Source organism: Schistocerca gregaria, chromosome 8, assembly GCF_023897955.1.
Source record: "Schistocerca gregaria isolate iqSchGreg1 chromosome 8, iqSchGreg1.2, whole genome shotgun sequence".
Classification (NCBI taxonomy): domain Eukaryota; kingdom Metazoa; phylum Arthropoda; class Insecta; order Orthoptera; family Acrididae; genus Schistocerca; species Schistocerca gregaria.
The window spans coordinates 61249503-61262346 of record NC_064927.1 but is presented as its reverse complement, the minus strand read 5'-3'; the positions used below and the strand labels follow the sequence as shown (position 1 = coordinate 61262346).

The 12844-nt window shown below is 40.7% G+C and overlaps 1 protein-coding gene across 4 annotated transcripts in view; it reads left to right on the top strand.

Moving 5' to 3' along the window:
• Window positions 1-12844, top strand: part of LOC126284042 (uncharacterized) — a 146434-nt gene that overhangs the window by 27475 nt on the left and 106115 nt on the right. The window lies entirely within an intron of this gene.

The following is a 12844-nucleotide window of genomic DNA, read 5'->3' as shown; positions in this document are numbered from 1 at the left end:
CATTAACTCAATAAATTCATGCAACACCAAACCTTGAGTTTCAAGCTCTTTAATACATGCAGGTATATGGGAAAAATGAGAGATGTCTTTTTTAATACCGGAATCATTAAAAGTTTCCTTGTACTGGCAAACTGACAAAGCCTCTGCACTATTGCAGTTGTTTACTACTCCTCTAATGGCCTCAAAATGTTCTATGTAAAACAACACTGCTTCGACCCATGTAACCCAACGAGTTACTACTGGTTTGTGGGGTAAAGGCACATTTGGTAGTTTTTCTTTGTAGGTCTTGATGCATGCAGGAGCCTTTAGAAACACGTTTTTTGTAGATGAAATTGGTTTATTTACATTCACAAATGTGGAACATACTTCTTGATATAACATCAAGTTGAACAAATATATTTCTAGGACGACACAGCACATGTAAGTCACAGATCAAGTAAACAAAGTAAGACATGTATACACTGTAACAGTCAAATCAGCACTGAGTCCAAGTCTAGCGGCCACTGGCTGGCTGGCCACTTAGGTGGCACGGCTGCTGCATGGCTGGCAGACAGCGCCGCATGTAGAGGACGCGCTTAAATGCACGGCGGCGCATTGAAAGATCGTCAAGTCACAACACTTTTCCCCCCTTTGAATTTTTTGTACTGGTCTTGATGGAGGTGGCCAGTAGATTGCTAACGTCAATAGGTGTTGTTTGACTGGCCGTAAAGTCTCGAGGAGGGGAGGCTTCCCTTACGAACAGAAGTGTCCTTGATGACAACGGGTCGAGATGATAGGAGACGTGGTGGTCGAATCTGGTGGGGCCCCATGCATCAATCTGCCTGTTGCGCCAAGTCCGGTTGTTATAACAGGAGGCATGGGCGATGTGTCGGTGTTCGTAGGAGAAGGAGGCGAGTAGAGTTGCTCCGAAAGATGATGGTCATCTGGTTCCTGCATGGGCACATCTCTTGGTGGCGTCAGTTCTTGTGCTGGAACCAATATGATAATGAGAGTACTGTGTTGTGAATAATGAGAGATCCCAAGATCCTGAGCGGCAGGTAGAGCCGAAGGTGGTGTAGCGGCATTCGGAACAGGTGTTGTTGGCACACGAGGCCGAAGCTGGCCCGAATGACACACAGCAACACCCGTGTCTGTCTGGATTTCGAACAGGTGTTGGCCATGGTGTTGTAAGATGTGGCCAGGACTACATTTTGGCCGCCTGCCATATGCCCCCCCCCCCCCTTCCCCCGTACCCATACAAGGTCTCCGGTGGTGAACCGCCAAGCGAAGACACCCGTGGCCGTGAGGTGGAAGGCCGCAGAAGATGAAGTCAGGAGTTTCCTCATCTGAGCCTTAAATGTGCGGACCAGTCGTTCAGCCTCACCGTTTGACTGTGGATGGAACGGAGGGGCTGTGACATGCATGATGCCGTGACGGGCACAAAAATCCACAACATCGGAAGAGGCAAATTGCGGACCATAATCAGTAACAAGAGTAGAGAGAAGGCCTTCCAAAGAGAAAATGCGAGCTAGAGCGTTGGTGGTTGCCACGGTGGTAGGCGACATGCAACAGACAATGAAAGGAAAGTTAGAGTAGGCATCAATAACGAGAAGCCAATAAGTACCTAAAAAGGGCCCACAAAGTCAGCATGAATACGCTCCCAGGGCTTCTCAGGCAAAGGCCACGGTGACAAAGATGATTTCGGGGCGGCGGCCTGTGATGCACAAGGGCCGCAGGCAGTGACCATGTGTGAGATTTCAGAGTTGTTGTTGGGCCAGTACACATGACGGCACGAAAGAGATTTTGTGCGTGAGACACCCCAGTGCCTTTGGTGAAGGAGGCACAAGAGCGAAGAACGCAAAGACGCAGGTACCACAACACGTGGCGAAGCATTGTCGATGGAAAGGAGGATAAAAACATCTCTAGCTGTGAGGTGGTAACGCAAAGCGTAGTAGTTTTGCAACGGATCAGAAGTCTCAGCAGACTGATGATCTGACCAAGCCTTCTGAATATAGCTTAAAACTCTGAAGAGGGTAGGATCAGAGCCTGTAGCAGTTGCCAGCTGGTCCCCGCTGATGGCGAACCTGTCCACAACCCGCTGCTCGGCAACATCCAGGTGGAAACACAAAAGTTTGTCCCTATCAAATGGTAGCTCAGGACCCATAGGAAGGCGAGACAGTGCATCAGCATTCACATGTTGAGCCATCGGCCGGAAATGAATCTCATAATTTAACTGAAACAAGTAAACAGCCCAAAGCTGGAGGCGGTGTGCAGCCTTGTCGGGAAGTGACGTTGATGGATGAAACAAGGAAACAAGTGGTTTGTGATCCGTAACAAGTTGAAATTTGGATCCATAGAAAAAAACACCAAACTTTTGAAGAGCATAAACAATGGCAAAACCTTCTTTTTCAATTTGAGAATACTTTTGTTGGGCATCCGTGAACGTTTTGGAGGCATAAGCAATGGGTTGTTCAGAACTGTCAGAAAAATGGTGAGCAAGGACTGCACCAACCCCGTATTGAGAGTCGTTCATGGCAAGAACAAGATGTTGGCCAGGTCGATAAGTAGCCAGGCATGGGGCCTGTATCAGCATAGTCTTCAATTTCTGGAAAGCCTCATTGCCTGACGCAGACCAGTGTAAAGGCACGTTTTTATGCAACAGGCGATACAACGGCTGAGCCACCAGAGCAGCAGACAGTAAAAACTTGTGATAGTATGCTATTTTCCCCAAGAAGGCCTGTAGTTCCTTAACAGATGTAGGGCGAGGAAGGGCATCGATCGCATTGACAGTTTGCTGAAGCAGACGAATACCAACCTGGGAGAGTTGAAACCCCAAGTACGTGATAGATGACTGAAAAAAATTTGATTTCTGAAGATTACACTTAAGACCGGTAGTCTGTAAGACATGAAAAAGTGTGCGGAGATTATGAAGATGTTCTTCAGTGGTGGAGCCAGTGACAACAATGTTGTCCATGTAATTTATACACCCAGGGACAGTGAGCAATAATTGTTCCAAGAATCGCTGAAAGAGAGCAGGGGCACTGGCAACCCCGAATGGCAATCATTCGTATTGATAGAGGACGAAAGGCGTGTTAAGGACCAGAAACTGCCGGGAAGCAGCGTTGAGAGGAAGTTGATGATAAGCTTCTGACTGGCCAAGTTTAGAAAAATACTGGACTCCAGCAAGTTTAGTGAACAATTCTTCAGGGCGGGGCATAGGATAAGTGTTGATGAGGCATTGAGCATTTACTGTGGCTTTGTAATCGCCATAGAAACGAATATCACCATTGGGCTTAGCAACGACAATGACAGGAGAGGACCACTCACTGGAAGTGACAGGAAGCAAGACCCCCGAAGCAGTGAGACGATCCAGCTCCCATTTGAGATGATCATGAAGGGCCACAAGAATGGGCCAAGCCCTGAAAAACTTAGGCTGAGCAGTGGGTTTGAGCGTGATATGAGCTTCAAAGTCATTTGCACGGCCTAACCCAGGAGAAAAAAGGGATGAAAATGTCCTCGCCAATTTAGCATAAGGAATAGCATCAGAGTCGATATTGACAGAGTCATCTATGGAGAATCCAAAAACGCGAAAGGCATCGAAACCAAAGAGATTCTCCATGTTACTATGGCCGACCACAGATATGGGAACAGTGCGTACGACGGATTTGTAAGATACCTCAGCTTTAAATTGTCCCAAGAGAGAAATCTTCTGTTTATTGTAAGCCGTAACTGCCTAGTGGCAGGTGACAGGATTGGAGAACCCAACTGAAGATACGTCTGAGAATTGATGATAGTGGCAGCAGAAACAGTATCCACCTGCATACGAACATCCCGACCTAGGATTTGGACAGTGAGGAATAACTTCCCTGAAAGGGAAGAAGTACCATTGACAGACAACACAGAAGCAGAATCAGCATCACATTCATGAATGTTAGGTAATGGGTTGGATTTGCAAACAGATGACACATGACCCTTCTTTTTGCATTTTTAACACAAGGCCCAACGTTGGGGACAGTCCTCTCGTTAATGTTTCGTAAAACACCACGGACATGAAGGAAGTTGCCATGCGTTTTGTTGCAGTTGCTTAGAGGTTTGTTTACAGTTAGGCCGAGGCTGCACTTGGGAGCATACTGAGGCCACGTCAGCCGGCGGGGACACGCCGCAGCTTCGTCAACAGCGCACAGAGGTTGTACGTCCCCGACACCACCCCCTGCCTCTATTTGCACTTCAGTGGAGCGAGAAATTTCAAAAGACTGAGCGATGGATAGGGATAGGACTTCATCTAGAGTCGGATTTGCCAAACTGAAGGGCATGTTGCCTAACTTCTTTGTCGGGCGCCGACCAGATAAAAGCATCCCGTACCATGGAATCTAAGTAGGATACTTTGTGAACGTCAGTAACAAATTGACACTTTCGACTGAGGCCATGAAGTTCAGCAGCCCAAGTGCAATAGGATTGATTCGGTTGTTTTTGACAACGATAAAAGGCAACACGAGAAGCTGTCACATGCGTATGCTTTTGAAAATATACGGACAGAAGTTGGCACTTTTCAGAAAACGACAAAGACGTAGGATCTGTCAAAGGAGCCAAATGCAACGACAACCGATACATTTGAGGTGAAATCTACAAACGGAACAGAGACTTACATGTTTGGTCGTCCGCGACATGAAATGCCAAGAAGTGCTGTCGAAGACGTTTTTCGTAATCAGACCATTTTTCTGTTGTCTCGTTGTAAGGAGGAAAAGGAGCGTCTCGTCGTAAGGAGGAAAAGGAGGTAGAGACAACGATGAGAGACGCCCTGCATTGGATGCCGCGACGAAATCACGAATTGCAGATGTGAGAGGCATTTGCTGTTCAGTGAGACCTTGTGATAGTTGCTCTAAACTAGCCATGGAAACCTGTGGGTCAATGATGAAAAAGGAAAAACTCACTACCTCGTCGCCAGTTGTTATAATGTCAAGTTGAACAAATATATTTCTAGGACGACACAATACATGTATGAAACAGATAAAGTAAACAAAGTAAGACGTGTACATTGTAACAGTCAAATCAGCACTGAGTCCAAGTCTAGCGGCCACTGGCTGGCTGGCCAGTTGGGTAGCGTGGCTGCTGCATGGCTGGCAGACAGCATCGCATGTAGAGGACGCGCGTAACTGTGCGGCAGCACTTTGAAAGATCGGCGAGTCACAACACTTCTCCAGCAAGGCGATGTACTCCATGAGCAAAGCATGTCACATGAATCAAATTGGGATAAAATACTCGGAGGGCTTTCTTGCTTTGATCATATAGGGAGCAGCATCTGAAATAAACACAAGCACCCTTTCATCTGCAGAAGATTCTGTAAATATTTTTCTAGTGCCCACAGTCACAAATCTGGCGATTGTAGAATGGTTTACTTTCTCAAGTTCTTTGCAGGCTGCTAAATAGGAAGAAGAAGGTTCTTCTTTTAAAGTACAAATAGTTAACTTTGCAATTTAATGGCCATAGCTGACATCCAGGTAATGCTGTCCTTGAGTTCATTGCGTATTTCTTCCACAACATTTATGTAAATTGTCAGTGTGTAATTTTTACGCAATGTTAATTCATCTGGTATATTTTGATTTAAGCAATATTTGTGCAGGAAGCCTTTGAGGATAGGGTTTTCTACATTTGTGAAGATGCATATTGCTTGCAATGAATGCTTCACAAAGATCTATGTATTTTGTTACCTTTGGACAAAATCCTGCTACTGCAACTTGCTGTTGTCAGAAATTGTCGTGGCCTTTTATTCTGCATTCCTGTGATTTGAAGGCTTGTCTTGACATGCCAGTCTATTTGAAACTATTTTTTCAAGAAACATTTTTTTCATAAACTTGACAATGTAAAACAATTCCATCTTTTCTAAATGTTCCAGGATAGTCAGCTATCCACGAAATAACATTTCCTTTTTCGGACGGCATGTTGCACAACACGTTATACACTACATGTTGTAAACACATGAAGATGTGTACAAGTAAATAGAAAGGTAAACTGAAACAATGGACATGCGAATAAAAGCTCATGTGGTTTAATTGTTGCCGACACTTATGTATGACAGCAGAGGGGATTAACTGGGGACACAGGCGCAGGAGCGTTGACTCTCTGCCTGTTCCTGTTACTCTTCTGTAATGATTTCACTATGCAGTGGCTTCTCGGTTAGCAGTTTCACGCAGTTCTAGGTCGTGGTCAATCTATGAGACATCAAAACTAGATAGAGCTAGAGACCGCTCATCTAAATTTTTAAAATATTGTAAACATAGAGCGAAAATATGCATCATCACTAGCTTTTAGTTAAAATATGCCATAACTGGTGAAAAGGAGCTAAATACGCAAATGCATACAATCAGGTCTCTAGTAATCAGAGTTTTAAAGAAAGGTGAAAGAAAGAAATATTGTAACTATAATGGTATAATTTTAATGTCTCAAGTGGGTAAATTTTATGAAAGAATTGTAGAACATAAGCGAAGATGCCCCATTAAAGAAAATCTTTTGGTGAAACAGTATTGAACCAGGAAGGGAAGATCAACAACAATTTAATTTTTGTGATTTAATTAATGGAAAAATACTGTGAACACACCTGAGACCTGTGGCTAGCCTTTTTGGATATAAAGGAAGTGTTTGGTGCTGTGAACAGGGAAAAGGTGTGGGAAACACAAAGAAAATTGGAATGCAAGGTGACATGGTGCACAAGATGAAGAATTTGTATGAAGATACCCACAGTACAGTCAAAACAAGCTTATAAATGACTCAAAACTACATCGTACAATGTGGGTTAAGGCAAGGTGGAGTTCTGTCTCTTCTTCTTTTTGTTACCTTAATGAACAAGATCCAATGAAAGTACACCAAATTATTGGTGGTGGAAGAAATGAAAGCTATGTTGTTTGCTGATGCTGTACGTCTCTGGGCCGACTCTAAAGAAGACCTTCAAGATCAAATAAACACCTGAGCAGAAGCTGGTCTCATCTTCATCCGGGAGGAAAGTGAGGCACTGGTCATGAAAATGTATGAGTAACCAATGGGACGTGTTGAAATGGTGGGAAAATAGCTACTAATGACCGATTATTTTGGATATCTTGGCAGTGTTGAAGGGTACTGCTCCTATAGAAGAAGAAATCTCTCACAGAATTGAAGCAGGTAGTAACTTCTATCATATCATTAAAGACCGAATATGGAACAAGACTGTATCACTCAAATGTAAAAGTGTCATCTGGGAAACCTATTGCATGCCTATTTTGACATATGTGCTTGTGAAACATGGACTTGAGAAGTAAAGACATTGGCGTAATTCAGGCAGCTGTGATGAGGTGTGTTCTTAGCGTGATTGGAAACACGTGGAGGAAATCTGAAAGCAGGCTTAAGTTGTAAGACTAAAAGACAAAATAGCCTCACAGCAAGTGGCACAGTATGGACATGTGCAACATGTGGTTGCTCACAGGCTACAAAGACTAACATACAGTCTGAAGCTAAGAGATGAAAAGTAAGAGGGCGACCAAGACGTGTGTATAAAGATAAATCTGACTTCAAGTAGAGGAGACATTTCATAGATGGCATCAAAGAGGAGAATAATTTAAATGACGTTACTTAGTTTAGAAGCCTCAATTGCCAACCTGTTGAATAAGATGGAACAGTGTGGGATATGATGATGAATCATTAAACTGTTGGCAACTTACTGAAGAACTATAGCTGTTTATTATAAAATAATGTCAGTTTCTACCATTTTGAACTCTGTGTTATCTAAATAACACTTGTACCATATTTACCTGAGTACAAAACAACCCCCTCCCCCCCCCCCCTTTTAAGAGGCTCCTTGAAAAAAAAAAAAAATTAATATATTCTGACTGTTTGCCATTTATTGATTACCTAGATTTTGATAGTGCTAGGATAAATAAAATAAACAAAAAAAATGTTTACATTAATTTTATGACCAATTTTTTCTCTGCTTTATAACTGTTTCTTCCTCCCTCATGTATGTCATCAGTTTCTATCTGTTCTTTTACTAAGAAAGACGACATGAAAAGAGGGCCAGATGATTTTGTGAAAGGTGTAGTGGTTGGGCTTCAAAATTAGTTATTGCGTAGAGTTTAACTCAAATGGGAGAATCATTTATAAAGAAGCATCTTACTTATGCAACGGCGTAAGTGTGTGGGACTGGATAGAAGACCTGTAATCTTATCGTGAAAATATTGGAAGTTGTGCCATTGCCTGTTTAACAAAAGGATGCCATGACTATGTTAGTTGAAGCTGAAATAATGACAAAATAATTTGTAGGTATTGGACTTTGAAATCCCTGAACTAAGTGTTCAAGAAGACAAGGTTCTTGGATATGGCCATGCAATATGCACTAACAGCATTGACAATTTCTGCTGGCGAGACGCATCTCTTTGTTATTGGCATATTGTGACGCTCCAAAGACAATTTAAAACTATGATAAGAAAGATGAATTAATGCTAACTAAATTATTTGAACAACTGATTGCATTAAGTTAAATATATTTTATGATGTTTACTTAAATGTTGCACATTACAAAATGGTTGTCGCACCTGTAATAGAAAAGGCATCTAGTCGTAAATAGAGGCAAAACAGAAGTGTGTCTCCTTTGTAGCAACGCAGGAGATGTAAAAAAAATCATAGATTTATTTAAACAAAAACCTGTAGTCTATGGCATCACAATTTGTAATCATCATCATATCACCCTGATAGCTTTGGAGGTTTTCGTTATGGTGAGACTTGAGAACACAGATTTTTTTCCAAATATGTAGTGGATTTCTCTTCTATATTGATGTGAGAATGTTACATTGTCTCTTACTTCCAAACATATCTCTTGCCCTCTGCTCTCTCAGTAGCTGTGTAGAAAACCACCTGACACACACCCATTCAATTGCATTGTATGTCATGTCGATTCTGAGTACAAATGGATCCAGGTAAACCACAGTTTAAATATGGTAACCATAGCCAAAGTATGCAGTGTAAATTCACTTAGGTGGCAGCAAGAAGTAATTTGCTGCCTACTCGCAACTCCCCTCCCTGCACTCATTACAGTTCTCATGTAAGCTCGTGTTACTGTTTTCCCTTAAAGCCTTCCATAGTTCTGTGCTTGAGCAACAGTGAAACACAGATAGGTATATCTTCTAGGGTGTAGGTCGTATTTAACAACAGCAACTAATACATAAATAAAAGGTTACAATCATGATTCAATCCCATTCTTAAACTTCTGCTCGTCCTGCGATCTAGTACCGTCTGTTGGTGTAATCTCCACAGTGGGTCTTTCTGTTATAATTTGTTCTTGCGAGAGCAATTACAGTCAGTTTAATGTGATTGGTTTGATTTTTAAACATTTAAATCTGGGTTAGTTTTTTTTCTTCTGCCATCTGGATGTCAGAATCCCATTCTAAAGCTGATTAAAAGCTGATAACATTTCTCCTGATATTCTAATACCTGAAAGGCTACCAATTTGTCATTTGCGGCACAGTTCGTAAATCATTGGTTTTTCATACCCAGATGAAATACTGACTTGGATTCAGAATATTGTAACTGTTTTTAAAGGACAAAATTTTTGCCTGTGAACATTACCTTTACTTCAGAAGCCGCATAAATGTATGCATATGGTACTCATACATGTATGACAACTTCTATTGCAAACCTATTCAAATGCAGCAAAAGTGGGTGAGTTTATAGAATTTAATGCTATTTCCTCATGTATTTCACAAAGTTGTCAATCTTTTAGACAGTAGTGCATACTTTGCGATTTCTGTATCCGTCTGTTGCACAAGCACTGCGAGTCAGATGTCACAAGCTCGAGATTGTTACTGTATAGAGCGCTTCTGCGTATCAGTAAATCTCGAGCCTATTCAAACAAAAGTATTGTTTGCTAAGCTCTACCCTTCAGAACCCTTCAAAATAAATTTGTACAAAACACAGCTGCCAAAGCTTCATCTAAAAATGCAAGGTGACCCCTACAGTAATCTGTTAAAATACTGTAAAAAGTTTACCTCAGCAGAAATAGTTTAATCTCTGAATATAATATGACCTTGTATTTTTTGAATGACGAATTTGGGGAAAAACCTCATCTTATAATCGGGTAAATACTGTAGTATAAATTATTTAAGAAATATTTCTTAACAGACTTTTAAGTGCTTGAATTTTAGTTATCTTCTTATTCTACTTGAGCAGTTTATTGTATGCTTTATTTCTTTATCGAAAATTGTTTCTTTTATTTGTGTACGCTTGGTAAATGTAAGTTTAATCTGACTCTTGTTCCATGATCATGAATTCTGTTGTTTGTGTGGTAATTGCTGATGTTCTTCTTGTTGTGGTAGGTGACCCCACGCTATCCAGTCAGAACCCCAGCTGTTTAAACAAGTCTCTATAGGAAACTCAGTTGTTATTTTTAGTTAATATTCCAATGGGCCTTTTCTTTGGTTTGAAGACTGTGTTCATGATTAGTGTGTGATCTTGTTCTGGACTTCAGTTGAAAGGATGGTTTGAAGTTTCTACCCATACTAATCTAACTTGTTGGAGCTTCTTTATTTCTGCATAACTATCACAACCTAAGTACATCAGACCTACTTACTGTGTTCAAGCCTTGGTCTCTGTCTGCAATATTTATTCCCCACGCACTTTCTTAATTGCCAGTGTGACAATTCTTTGCTGCCTCACATGTGTCCTATCACTGAACACTTCTTTTGGTCAAGCTGTGCCATGAATTTCTGTTTTTCCAATTTGATTCAGTACCGCTTTATATTATTCAATCTACTCAACTAATCTTCAGTATATTTCTACAGTACCTCATTTCAAAAGCTTCTATCTTCTTCTTGTCTCAGTTACCTGTAGTCCATGTGTCACATACACAAAATGACTCTGCAAACAAATACATTTAGAAAAGATTCCTAACACTTAAATTTATATTAGTTGTTAATGAATTCCTCTTTATCAGTTGAAAATCAAACAATGGAAAATCCAGGATGGAATGTACCAATGTTATGAAAAGAAAAGTTGCTACTCACCATATAGCGGAGATTATGAGTCGCAGATAGGCACAACAAATAGACTGTCAAACAAGTGAGCTTCCGGTCAACAAGGCCTTCATTGGACTTGTACAAAGGACACACACACACACACACACACACACAGACACAGAGAGAGAGAGAGAGAGAGTCACACAAACACAATGTCGTTTCAGTTGCCTGAGACTGCAGTCGTGTGTGTTGCGTTTGCGTTTGCATTTGTGTGTGTGTGTGTGTGTGTGTGTGTGTGTGTGTGTGTGTGTGTGTGTGTGTGTGTGTGTGTGTCGTCTATTTTTGATGAGAGCTTTACTGGTCAAAAGCTTTATTTGTGACAGTCTTATTGTTGTGTCTGTCTGTGACTCAGCATCTTCTTTATCAGTTGAAGACATAAAGCCTGAAAATGAGTCAGTGATCATATTTTGTCATTTTATTTTACAAGTCTATCTTGATCACACAAACTTTTACACTTCAATATTACCGGGTTCAGTTACTGCCGTTGATAGCATGCATTTTATATCTGTCCTACTTCGGCCATCACGAGTTATTTTGCGCCCATGTAACAAAATGCCTCTACTACTTTCAGTGTCTCATTTCCTAATCTAATTCGCTCCACATTGTCTGATTGACTTTTACATTCAATTACCTTTGTTTTACTTTTATTAATGCTCATCCTGTAATCTCTTTTCAAGACACTATACATTTCGTTCATCTACTCTTCCAAGTCCTTAGATGCATCTCACAAAATTAAAATTTCTTTGGCAAACTGCAAAGTGTGTATTTCTTTTTCCTGAACTTTAATTCCCTTTCCAAATTTCTCCTTTGTTTCCTTCACATCTTATTCAATGCACAATTGTGGCCTTGTTTTTATACAAGTTATAATAATCCTGCAGTGTCTGTATTTTACTCCTGCTATGTTAAAAATTTCAATGAATGTAGTTAGTTCACATTCTCAAAAGCCTTCGATAAATCTACAGATGCATATGAACATAGATATGCATTTCTACCACATATCTTCTAACATAAGTTGTTGGGTCGATATTGCAAATGTTTCTCCAGAACCCAAACTGACCTTCATTGAGGTTGGCTTCTACCACTATTTTCCATTCTTTTGTAATATTATTTGTGTCAGCATTTTGCAACCACAACATATTAAATCGACTGTCCAAAAACATTCATGCCTGTCAGCACCTGCCTTCTTTGAAATTTGATTTTTTACATTGTTCCTGAAGTCTGAAGTTATTTTGTGTCTCTCTCATATCTTGCATACCAGATGAATAATTTTGTCATGGTTAGATCTTCTTAGGATCCAATAAATTTGAGGGAATGTTATCTACCCAAGCAGCCTTGTTTCCACTGAAGTGTTTCAGTGCACTGAGTATAGTATCTCCCATCTCATCTTCACATATTTTTGCTTCTCTTTCTATAGTACTCTCCTCGTGTATGTTCCTGTCTTACAGAGCTTTTCCTCATATCTTCCAGCTTTTCCTTCTTTGCTTAGAACTGGTCCTCCATATGAGATATTGATTTGCATACAATTTTTTCTCTTTTCTCCAAAGGTTTCTTTAATTTCAGTACGCAGCATCCATTTTTCCTCTAGTTATGCAATCTTCTGCAGCCTACCATTTGTCCTCTAGCCATTCCTGCTGAGCCATTTTGCACTTTTGAGAAATCTCATTTTTATGCGTTTTTATTCCTGCTTCATTTGTTATATTTTTATATATTCTCCACTTGTCAATTAAATTCAATGTTTCATGAGTATCCAAGTAATTCTACTATGCCTTGTCTTTTTTTACCTATGTGATCCTTTGTAAACCTTACCTATTTCATCTCTGTTACCTATTCAT